This window comes from Caretta caretta, chromosome 6 (assembly GCF_965140235.1).
Source record: "Caretta caretta isolate rCarCar2 chromosome 6, rCarCar1.hap1, whole genome shotgun sequence".
Lineage (NCBI taxonomy): Eukaryota > Metazoa > Chordata > Testudines > Cheloniidae > Caretta > Caretta caretta.
The window spans coordinates 56,870,782-56,883,257 of NC_134211.1; positions in this window are offsets into that span (position 1 = coordinate 56,870,782).

Consider the following 12,476-nt stretch of genomic DNA (forward strand, 5'->3'; position numbering starts at 1 on the left):
TTAGACAATTTGTTTGCTGACCAGGTTTGTCCTATATCTGCAGCTCCTTTGTGCTGCCAGTTCTTTCCTTCATTTAACAGTTAGGTAATTTGCATTTTCACAGACGCTTTCTGCTTTTGGATTTAAAGCTATCTTAAAAGGGACACAATCAGCTTTCACCAAAGTTTTGATCACTTTTTTAACTTCTGCTTCCAAAACACACAGCAATCTGAAAAAGAAAACCCAAACTACTGTGGCTCCCTTTGGAGCCCTAATAGCAATTTAATTAGGCAGCATGGTATGTTTGCATTTCTTTTGCCCCTTCTACAATATACCCCGCACATGTTCTGGGGAAAATGCACATTCCTTCCATAGTTTAACTTCTATAACATTATCCATATTCATTTTTACATAAGGTGTAACTATTTCTTTTTTTTTTTTTTTTTGCTTACAGAGTTTTCATGTACCTTTATCAAAGTGACAGTCTGATTACTTGGAGCCATTTTAAGACTCAGTGTTTCTAACGTTGCTTCTTTTTGTTTTGTGCACCTCACCCCTGCTGTTGCTTCAGAGAGGCACTGTCTTTTTTAATTTCTTATTCATTTATTTTTTTACTACAGCTCTCATCTGCTATTTTGTTACAAAAACAAACAAACACACACCAACCAACCAAAAAAAAAAAAAATCCAGAATCTTTTTTTCTATTCTCCTGATTTTGACTGCCCTGCTGCCGCCACAACTTAAAAACATTTTAAATTTTGTAAAGCATTGAGTTACCTTTTAAGGGTAAAATGCCAAATCCCAAAGCTAAACAACACTAATCACCTGTGTCCAGCAAAAAGGTCTGTCAGTTTTGCAACTTTGAATTAAAGAGTCAAATAGATTTTTAGTGGCATTATTTAAAACAAAAACAAAACCAGTTGGTCCTTAGAACTTTACATATTTACACACATACAGATAGATACATACACTTTTTCTTTTCCTTAAGATCCCTTCCACACTGCTCTGTTTTTTTTTACGTCTTACATTCCCTTTATACATTTGAGGCAGTTAAGTTCCTTGTGTTCTTTTAGCAAATTTGACTAAATTGCCCAGTCAAATTATTTGAATCAGATAGTTTATTTTTGCCTGGCTAATTTACAGACATTCCTTTGGAAAAGGCTCATTTTTCCTTCAGAATGGCTGCAAAGAAACCAAGAATGCTCTGTCTTGAACACTTTTCCTTTTTAACATTTTCACAAAGTTTAGCTGCTCAATTCCCTCCAGCCTCTGCAGAGTTAACTTTTTCACTCTCTTTTCTCTTTGTAATTATGCCTGGGGGTGCCGTACATAGGACCTTCTCCCCCTTCACCTGCTGTAATGGCTGCTACCTGTTTAGAGGCAAAGTTCAATTTTTGTCTCAGACTCTGAATTAGTGATTTACAACTACTATGATTTGCAGGTGCTCTGCCCTGCTTCAAGGTTAATTTCTTTACCATACCTTGGAGCACATGATTCTCTCTTTCAATTTTCTCAGAGGCTTTAGCTTAGTCTGCCAGGAATCTCTCTCTCTTTTTGCATTCCTGGAGTGCCTCTTTCACTATTTTCAGCTGACTTTGGGTATTTGTAGCCAGCACCTTCCAATTGTCTGCTCCCTTTTCTGTTTGTGCCTTTTCCTCTTTACATGAAGACAAGTGGAGGTAAGAATCCTTACTTGCCTCCCACAACAACCAAATTGCTGCTGCATCTCTTTTTACAGCACTAGAAGGTTTGTATATGAGCCAATCTATCCTCTAGGTCCGAAATAGTGTAGACGTCAGCAAGGGCTTGTTTAGTCCAAGGACTGTACCCACATTTTTGAAGGATTTGTTTAAAGGGTGTAATTTTTTTTTTTAACAAAAGGTGAGGTTGGAGTTCCCTCTGACTCCATTCCTCCCTCTGGTACTGGCTTGCCCTGTTTTCTTTTAAACATCTCTTTGTCACTCTTGGTATTACCGAGCAAGTGACACAGCCTAGATTCTGAAATCATAGCTTATCAAATTTCCTTGTCACACCTGGCACAGGTCAGCGAGTGACACAGCATAGATTCTCTGAACCTGCTACTCCTTATTCCAGCGAGTAGCTTAGCCTGGCCCTTAGACCTTCTTGCTGCCCCGATACCTCAGTGAGCAATAGGACTTAGGTTTAGTATCGTATAGTAATCGTAGCTTAATCTATGCGTTTTTCCCCTGCTACCTTCTCGGAGGCCAGCAGGTCTGGTTAACCTAATAGAAATGCCTAGCTCAATAGAGCTCGTGGTGTGCACACCAATATTTACAATAACTGAGGCTTTTTACCAGTATTCCCCCTTTCACAATTCTCCACCAAAATGTTATACCAATAAAATAAAAACCAGCAGGATCTTATTTAAAGGGGAAAAGACAAAATATCACATTTATTGTGAATACAGAAAGAATCATAGTAAGCAGTTAGTTATAGCTATAACATTCCATTCAATCTCATATTTTATTCACACACACACACAGGTTCTGCAAGGTTGTTATCATAGTTACCAGCCTTAGAGTTTCTCATGCCAAGCCACTGGCCAGGTGGCCTGGACATGAGGAGGGAGCAGGGCCTTGTCAGATACTCATCTGATGCTCCTGGAAGTTGGTTTGCAAAATCAGACCCCAAAGTTCTCACTTTCTAGAGTCCATTTTTATAGGAATTTCTTCCTATGCCAGTCTATGGGAATTGCTTCATCATGCTGCTGCTGAATCAATCAGCAGACAGCACATTCCTGACGGCTCCGTGCTGCCAGATGTTATCTTGTTCTTTGGTTCTCCCATTCTTGAGGCTGTTGGGTGGATTCCACCCTGCCCTCTGGGGGTCCTCTAGTTATTTCCACTTGACGCCTTCTTCAGCCAATGGACTCTGGATTCTCTTAGGCTGGCCCCTCCCTGATCATTCAGTTATTATCCACACCAAGCATCCATCCACATACATCCTCTATCTCTATTTTAATCACAATTGTTAACAAAGCGAGATGAATACAACAAAAGGGCAGGGAGTCTCTGGGTGCTGTTTCTGTTGTTACAGAGTATTGCTTTGAGTCTCTCTGTGTGTGAGTAGTTGTTGTTACAAAGAATTGCTTTGAGAACAGACTCTGTCTTAGAATGTAGTAACACAATTAGCAGCTTGCAAGTTTCACACAGAGAGGGAGAGAAACAGTACCAAAACCCAAGAGACCTCTTAATTAGTAATACCCTGGAATTTAAACTATGGGGAATCAAACTCATTTGTGATTTTAATACAGAACTTCTTTAATATGATCCAACATAATCCCCCTTTTGACATTAAGATTTATAATCGTCAGTGTCACTTTCTGTGTAGCCCATTCAAGAGAAGGTACTGTGAGGCAATTTGAGTTTGTGATTCCAATTCATCCCACATACATGATCCTAATGATGTATCTGTACTACAAGGTTCTGGGGCAACAGGCAAGTTGAGGGACACCCACTTTTGAGTAGTCCATTCAGTGCAACCTCTAGTGTCCAATAGCTTCCCTCCCTCCCCAACCCACTGGCTCGAGGTCCAGGGTAGCCAGAAGGATTCCATGTGTAATATGGAGAGTGAGCTAACCTTCAATACCTTTGCCTCCAGGGACTGTTGGTGTGCAATTTTGATAACAATTTCTCCCATTAACACGTCTGGTTTTACAATACTGGAAACGTATTGCGTCCATTCATATTGATAAGTGTCAAACAATGATCTCTTTCTTTGTTTTTGTATAAGGCTGTCCTGTAGCTGGGACAGAGAGCTTAATTTATTCTTAATTACCTGCAGGTCTGCAGTATTTAATTTTTTTTTAAACACACAACAGTGCTAGCAACAAGACAAAACACAGAACACAAAACACAATTTCTATTGTGACAGTAGATTCATGGTATTGGGTTGCTCTTCAGCTGGCGTCAGCTTTTCCTGATTTTCTGAAAGACAAAAATAACATGTTTCTACCCTTTTTGGGGTGGCAGATTATTGCTTAAAATATTTCTTTTACAAATACCCTTGTTGATTGCAGGCAAAACAGAGGAATTACCCCCATATTTTCCTGTGTTTGTTCTATAGGCAGGCCAGGTTTCAATGGCTTCTATCTTTTAAGGGTTATGGGGAAATTTTCCCACTGTTTAGTCATTAAATTCATGAGGTGGGGTACCTCAGGTTCCCTTCTTATACAACAGACCAAGTTTATAACGTTTTTTCTGCTGTGTTAAGCTTTAAGTTCATTTACAGGTAATAACTGAGAAGCATCATTACCATATGACTTTAAAGGATTTTTCCAAAAATCATACACATTATACATTGTTATGGGGTACTTATTATCATTAGATTTATTAAAGTTATCTTGTTATACCATGCCTCTTATTTAGACAATTTGTTTGCTGACCAGGTTTGTCCTTTATCTGCAACTCCTTTGTGCTGCCAGTTCTTTCCTTCCTTTATCAGTTATGTAATTTGCATTTTCACAGCTTTAAATCCAAAAGCAGAAAGCGTCTTTCATAAAAGGGACAGGATCAACTTTCACCAAAGTTTTGATTACTTTTTTTAACTTCTGCTTCCAAAACACACGGCAATCTGAAAAAGAAAACCCAACCTATTGTAGCTCCCTTTGGAGCCCTAATAGCATTTTAATTAGGTAACATAGTATGTTTGCATATCTTTTGCCCCTTCTACAATATACCCCCCCCCCCCGCACATGTTCTGGGGAAAATGCACATTCCTTCCATAGTTTAACTTCTATAACATTATCCATATTCATTTTTACATAAGGTGTAACTATTTCTTTTTTTTTTTGCTTACAGAGTTTTCATGTACCTTTATCAAAGTTTCAGAGGAACAGCCGTGTTAGTCTGTATTCGCAAAAAGAAAAGGAGTACTTGTGGCACCTTAGAGACTAACCAATTTATTTGAGCATGAGATGAAGTGAGCTGTAGCTCACGAAAGCTCATGCTCAAATAAATTGGTTAGTCTCTAAGGTGCCACAAGTACTCCTTTTCTTTATCAAAGTGACAGTCTGATTACTCAGAGCCATTTTAAGACTCAGTGTTTCTAACATTGCTTCTTTTTGTTTTGTGCACCTCACCCCTGCTGTTGCTTCAGAGAGGCACTGTCTTTTTTAATTTCTTATTCATTTATTTTTTTACTACAGCTCTCATCTGCTATTTTGTTACAAAAACAAAACAAACAAACAAAAACCAACCAACCAACAAGAATCCAGAATTTTTTTTTCTATTCTCCTGATTTTGACTGCCCTGCTGCCGCCACAACTTAAAAACATTTTAAATTTTGTAAAGCATTGAGTTACCTTTTAAGGGTAAAATGCCAAATCCCAAAGCTAAACAACACTAATCACCTGTGTCCAGCAAAAAGGTCTGTCAGTTTTGCAACTTTGAATTAAAGAGTCAAATAGATTTTTAGTGGCATTATTTAAAACAAAAACAAAACCAGTTGGTCCTTAGAACTTTATACATTTACACACATACAGATAGATACATACACTTTTTCTTTTCCTTAAGATCCCTCCACACTGCTCTGTTTTTTACATCTTATACTCTCTCTTTCCATTTTCTCAGAGGCTTTAGCTTGGTCTGCCAGGAATCTTTCTCTCTTTTTGCATTCCTGGAGTGCCTCTTTCACTATTTTCAGCTGACTTTGGGTATTTGTAGCCAGCACCTTCCAATTGTCTTCTCCCTTTTCCGTTTGTGCCTTTTCCTCTCTACCTGAAGACAAGTGGAAGTAAGAATCCTTTCTTGCCTCCCACAACAACCAAATTGCTGCTGCATCTCTTTTTACAGCACTAGAAGGTTTGTATATGCGGATATACTGAGCCAATCTATCCTCTGGGTCCAAAATAGTGCAGACATCAGCTAGGGCTTGTTTAGTCCAAGGACTGTGCCCACATTTTTGAAGGATTTGTTTAAAAGGTGTAATTTCTTTAACAAAAGGTGAGGTTGGAGTTCCAGGTTGGATATTAGGAAAAACTATTTCACTAGGAGGGTGGTGAAGCACTGGAATCCATTACTTAGGGAGGTGGTGGAATCTCCTTCCTTAGAGGTTTTTAAGGCCCAGATTGACAAAGCCCTGGCTGGGATGATTTAGTTGGTGGTGTTCCTGCTTTGAGCAGGGGGTTGGACTAGATGACCTCCTGAAGTCCCTTCCAACTCTGATATTCTATGATTCTATAACATTTGTGAAAGGGCCACAAAACCATTTTGCCAAGCGTCGGGTTCATCTGCCCCAAAATTTCTGATGAACTTAGTGCTGGGCACAGGGTTAAATCAAATAAATTGTCTTATGGACCTACACCCCATAATGAACTTAATACAGATATTGCTTCCCTGGAATATAGTCGAGGTAGAGGAACAAGGACTAGTTGTTGTGTATATGTAGGGAGATAAATTTACATTGGTTTCAGACCACAACTTGTTTAAGTGGCTTCATTAATACAATTTTAAAATCCACTGACAGTTAAAAAGGGGCTGGCTAAAAGCCAATGATCTTGGTGCTTGTGCGTTTTAGTAAATGTTTCTGGCATGTTCAGCTTGGTGGTTCAGCAGAACTCTGGGTTTCTTCTGAGGTTTGAATTCATACCGCCTCCAGAACTAAAAATGAAATTCAGAGAGAGACCGCAGCATTCCACAGGCTGTGTCACAAAACCCACTAAACTCCCCCACGGCCTTCTCAAGACACACTGCTCTCATTTCTTACCTTCAGCCATCTTATCCTGCAAGTGGTTCCCCCATCTGGCTCTTCAGCAGACAGCTGGCAGGCCCCCTCTACTTAATTCTACTCTGCAGCGTCTTCTGGAGGAGGAAGCAGTCACTCACCACAGCTTTCTGTAGCAGTAACACCAGGAAATTCCTCTACAGCTACTTCTCTACTACCACTCCTTAAACTCTGGGCTAAGTGTCACTCCAGAGTTCATGAGGATGTAAGGAAATCCCCAAGGGGCAGACCTCAGTTCTTAGCAAATGGTTCAGAAGGGATTTTGGTGATGTGGCCCCATTGCTTGGCCTTTCTTTCCAAGGTGGCAATAAAGGTGGTGGGCTAACAGTCTGCCCAGAGAATTCCAGAACGTGAGGCCGTGGGGACTTTGCATGGCAGATAACTAGAGGTAATGGGGGTGCCAGGGGCTTGTTGGAGGAGATTGCAGTGAGGAGGTTCCTCTCCCAAATCAGCTGGTTTCAAAAGATCCCCCAAGTCAGGTGAAACTCACCTGCTCCTATTTTTCTGCCCTAATTGGAAATTTCCAGAGATTCATTGAGCCTCTCACTTCGCCCACAGGAATGTTCTTCACAGAAGATTCAAGCAGGCAATTTTTGCCTTGTTTGTAGTATTGTTACAAGTAATGTGTGCATCTCTAGGTTAAAGGGGGTTTTATTATTATTTAATAGCCTGATGCAAACATTTAATGCTTTGTTACTGGTGGAGTTTCTTGCAACTGGCTGCAGGTGTAGAATTTTTCAGAAGGCTGCCATGGTGTCTTCTATACACTGGCTTCCAAGGGATGGGCCAGATGGGACTAATCTGTCTTTACTTCCTCTGATTCTATCATTCCACAAGGTTCAGGTTCCAAACCAAAGGTTCAAACTCCAGATCTCACAATATTTCTTAGGTGTATTTACATAAACTATTCATGCCCATCACAGCTGAAAACATAGAATCCTAGAATCACAGAACTGGAAGGGACCTTGAGAGGTCATCTAGTCCAGTCCCCTGCACTTGTGGCAGGACTAAGTATTATCTAGACCATCCCTGACAGGTGTTTGTCTAACCTGGTCTTAAAAATCCCCAATGATGGAGATTCCACAACCACCCTGACCATTAGGAAGCTTTTCCTCATGTCCAACCTAAACCGCCCTTGCTGCAATTTAAGCCCTTTGCTTCTTGTCCTATCCTCAGAGGTTAAGAAAAAAAATATTTCTCCTCCCTGTAACAACCTTTTACATACTTGAAAACTGTTATTATGTCCCCTCTCAGTCTTCTCTGAAAACCCAATTTTTTCAATCTTCCCCCACAGGTCATGTTTTCTAGACCTTTAATCGTTTTTGTTGCTCTTCTCTAGACTCTCTCCAGTTTGTCCACATCCTTCCTGAAATGTGGCGCTAAGAACTGGACACAATACTCCAGTTGAGGCCTAATCAGCACAGAGTAGAGCGGAATAATTACTTCTCGTGTCTTGCTTACAACACTCCTGCTAATGCATCCCAGAATGATGTTCGCTTTTTTCGCAACAGTGTTACACTATTGACTCATATTTAGCTTGTGGTCCACTATGACCCCCGGATCTCTTTCCACAGTAATCCTTCATAGGCAGTCATTTCTCATTTTGTATGTGTGCAACTGATTGTTCCTTCCTAAATGGAGTACTTTGCATTTGTCTTTATTGAATTTCATCCTATTTACTTCAGACCATTTCTCCAGTTTGTCCAGATCATTTTGAATTATAATCCTATCCTCCAAAGCACTTGCATCCCCTCCTAGCTTGGTATCATCCGCAAACTTTATAAGTGTACTCTGTATGCCATTATCTAAATCACTGATGAAGATATTGAACAGAACCAGACCCAGAACTGATCTCTGCAGGACCTCACTCGTTATGCTCTGCCAGCATGACTGTGAACCACTGATAACTACTCACTGGGAACATTTTTCCAAACAGTTTTGCACCCACTTTATAGTAGCTCCACCTAGGTTGCATTTCTAGTTTGTTAATGAGGTCATGCAAGACTGTATCAAAAGTTTTACTAAAGTCTACATGATCTGCCACTGCACTCTAGTGGCTCACCATGTGATCTGTTACTAGGGTTGTTTTCAGGAAAATGCAAGGGACCTCCACCAATGTGAGGGTCATGTTTACCACCCACAATCCAGTGCTGCATGGTGTAGAGAAGTATCTGCTTCATGCAGAAAGAACTCTGCAGTGAGAACAGTTTGAGTCCTGTCTGGAACCAGGATCCATTCTGTAATGTTTGTGCCTCAGACCCACTGCAGATTCCTCCTTCCTCCTCTTTTACCAGAAACTTCAAGCCATGCAACCTTCTAATGTCCTTCACCAACACATTTACCTAGTGGACACATTCCCTATTCTGCTAGTGTCCAAACCCCTCTAATCCCCGGAGGACAGACTCCTCCTCCCAGCTGATATAAGAATTTGTGGCAGAAGAAGAAAGTCTAAATTTGAATCTTGACACTTTTAACTACAGGGATGTGGCAGATTTGTTTGAACAGAAGCAGCAGGTGGGAGGCTCAGACAATGGAGCGGAGAGAGTTCCACAGGGCTCCACCTGCAGCCTAACGGAGGCTTGTTTCTGGGGAGCGAGCTGGGAGAGCATTGGGGGAAGGAAGTGGAGGGTGAACCTGTGACTTAATCTTTCTAAAGATTGGGAAGGGAAATAGCACAGCCACCAAGGCTGCAGTAGGCTATGTTGCCCTGTGCCTGGGGAGGGGAGGAGGCGGGGTATTCCATTCCACAAGCCCCATAGTACTCTGTGGAGTACAGCCGAGCATAGGCAAACCACCCAGGATGATCTGATTTCCTGTACAAACATAAGAGTAAGAAGAATAAATGAGTTGCAGTACATTCGCCTTTACTCAACCAGCTAAAAGCCGTATGACCTTCCAGCTAAACTTTACGGGTCTGCTCCTATCCACTTCCATTAAAGTCCATGGGAGTTTTGCCATTGACTCCAATTTGAGCAGGATCAGACCTTTGGGCATGAGTTTCCAGCCAGCTTGTTGAGATGTAGCTCAGCAGCCTGTGGCTGGGAAGGAAATATGGAGTTCGGGCTTTGAGAACGGACAGTAGGATTGTGTAACAGAAACAGGCGACACCACTTTCTCCAGTGGGACCAAATGTTTCTGAGGTTCAAATTTTGTTCTGGTGCATTTTTCTGGTGCTGACTATATGCAGTTCCTGTCATGATGGGGAGCCCTGCCATCCTGTCAGAAATGAACACCCTCCTTTGAGTCCAGTCTCCCCCCACCCAATGGCAACACTAGTAACTGCAGAGGGATTGGTGGGAATCAAAGGCAGGAGAGTGTGACATTGCTGTGATCAGAGTAACTGCAGAGGTGGGTAGGGGCTGGCGGAGACAGATGAGGAGAGAGGAAGGGAGGCTGGAGCAGAAAGAGGGACAGACCTGGAGCCATGAGATTTAAAGGGTGAAATCTGTCCCCAATGGCAGCATTGACTTCAGTGGGATCACGATTTCACCTGAAGTACGTAGCTCAGCTGCTGCAAAGCTCTTGTAAATTTTCAGTTATCTAAGATGACCATAACTGTGGTTCTAAGATCACCTGAAATTGCCATGCCTGCAAAACGTGCCTGTAATGCTAATTAGGGTTGCCAGGAGTTTATATCAAACTTTCTTGCTACTGGAAGAGGCCAGTGCTTCTTCTGGAAGACCAGCAACACAGTCTGAATATCACTGGTTTGGAGGGACTTGTATTCCATCCTTTGACTCTCTCTCTCTCTCTCTCTCTGATTATCAGATGGCTGTATAAAAAAATTTGGGGGGGGGGGGTTTGAGATTCTGAAAAATGGGGAAAAAAAAACAAAACAGCAAGTCACTAGGTGCAAATTCTTAGACTTTACAACCCTGCCTGTGTTGGCCTGGCTAGGTGTGTGACCAGGACTTAGAAAAATACAGGGGTGGGTCTAGATCAATAGTCTGCTGTGGGAAAGAGAACTTGATCCTAGAAAAGGGACTTGTATTCTCCAGATCCCCGGGGGGTCCTCCCAGCCCTTCGGGACAGGAAAGAAATATGGACACAAGCACATGCGATTCCAAGGGGTTAAGCAACAAATACGAAAGTGCATTTTAATCCCAACCAACATTATATGTCATGCATAGGTTTGATTATAGAGAGCACTTTCTTCATCAGCTGAGAGAGAGGGTTATGAAGATTACTCTGCGAGGTCTCATGTTTTGCTGTGGTGTTGGTGATCAATGTACAGAGAGAATACACGCTCCCATGGATGGACTGCTGGATGGCACACAGAGATATGGCCGGACTGACCGTATCAAACAGGCAACACAATTAAATAAATATCTCTTCAGCAATAATTACATGGCTCGTGAGCTGTGCCCCTGTGAGCCCCTCCTGTTCAGAGCCACACAGGGGATGTCAACACTGCAACTGGGACAGCAAGTGTAGGCGTCTCTGAGCTAGCTTTGATTGAACTACCTTGCTAAATATATCAGTGCAGATGGGGCAGGATGGGCTAGCTGCCGGAGTACATACCTAGGGTCCCAGATGGGACTGTGCTTAGGTGGCTAGCCCATGCCATGCTGGCTACAATGCTATTTTTAGTGAGCAAGCTCAGGTATGTCTACTCGTGCTGCAGTCACACTTCCTGATTTTTTTGTAGACGTACCTTTAGTCAGTGTCACTCCTGGCATGTAAATTGGAATCTCTTTAGTTATTTTATCTTCTAACTGAGAGGCAGGAAGAACTAACTCCCTGGTGCTCGCACTGCAGGACTCTCTTAAATTCACCATTACAATGAACTAAACAGCAGGCTAGTGAAGTAACAGAGGCTGTCAGTACTAATACTTACGAACACAAACTGATCGCCAACTGAGATCAGGAAGAAATGCATCCCCATGGTACAGAGTACTGTACAGTTAGATGAACTGGGGAGCTTTGAGACCTTCCTCTGAAACACAAAGCACTGGCCACTGTGGGCACTACAGACTAGACAGATCTCTGGTTCGGCTCAGTGTGGCATAATCTTTGTTTCAATTATTTATTTATATTTAAAATAATACTACTACTAATTAAAAAAAAAAAAAAAAGCCTCTCCCAGGCTGTAGGTGCCCTAACATCAGTAATAGCATAATAAAATCACAGCAGTGTTCAGTTGTCATTGCAATGGGAATTCCTTCCCATCCTTTCCTCAAGATGGAAAGCATCCCTTCAGCCTTCTCCCAAAACCTGATCCAATAGATAGCTTTTGTAGCATGCCCTGAAGGTCAGCACATTTGGGTTATTTTGGACCAAGTGGGACAACAAGTTCCAGAGACTTGGAACCCACCCAGAGAAGGCTCTCCCAGCTGCCACCTCCCCTTTTTTAACATGAGGGAAATCCAGCTCAGGCTCCCCTTCTTGTGACAGAATAACATGGGGAAAGAGGTGATCCCTTCAGTTGGCTGATCCCAGACAATACAGGACTTTACAAGTCATAATCAACACCTTAAACTCTCCCCAGAGACTGATGGGCAGTCAGTGGAGAACCTGGAGCACTGCTTTCCTGTAATCCCAGAGAGATGTCCTGCTCAATAAGTGAGCTACTGTGGTGTACACCAGCCAGACATTAGATGGGTTGTGTTCGCTAGAGCTAGCTAGAGAGAAAAGTTGAAAGAAAACCTGACACACTATAGATCCCAATACTCTATTACAAATGTATATAATTACATATCCCAGAAAGGGGCGTTCGCACATATTCTCTAAGTACAAAGACTACAACAGGCAAA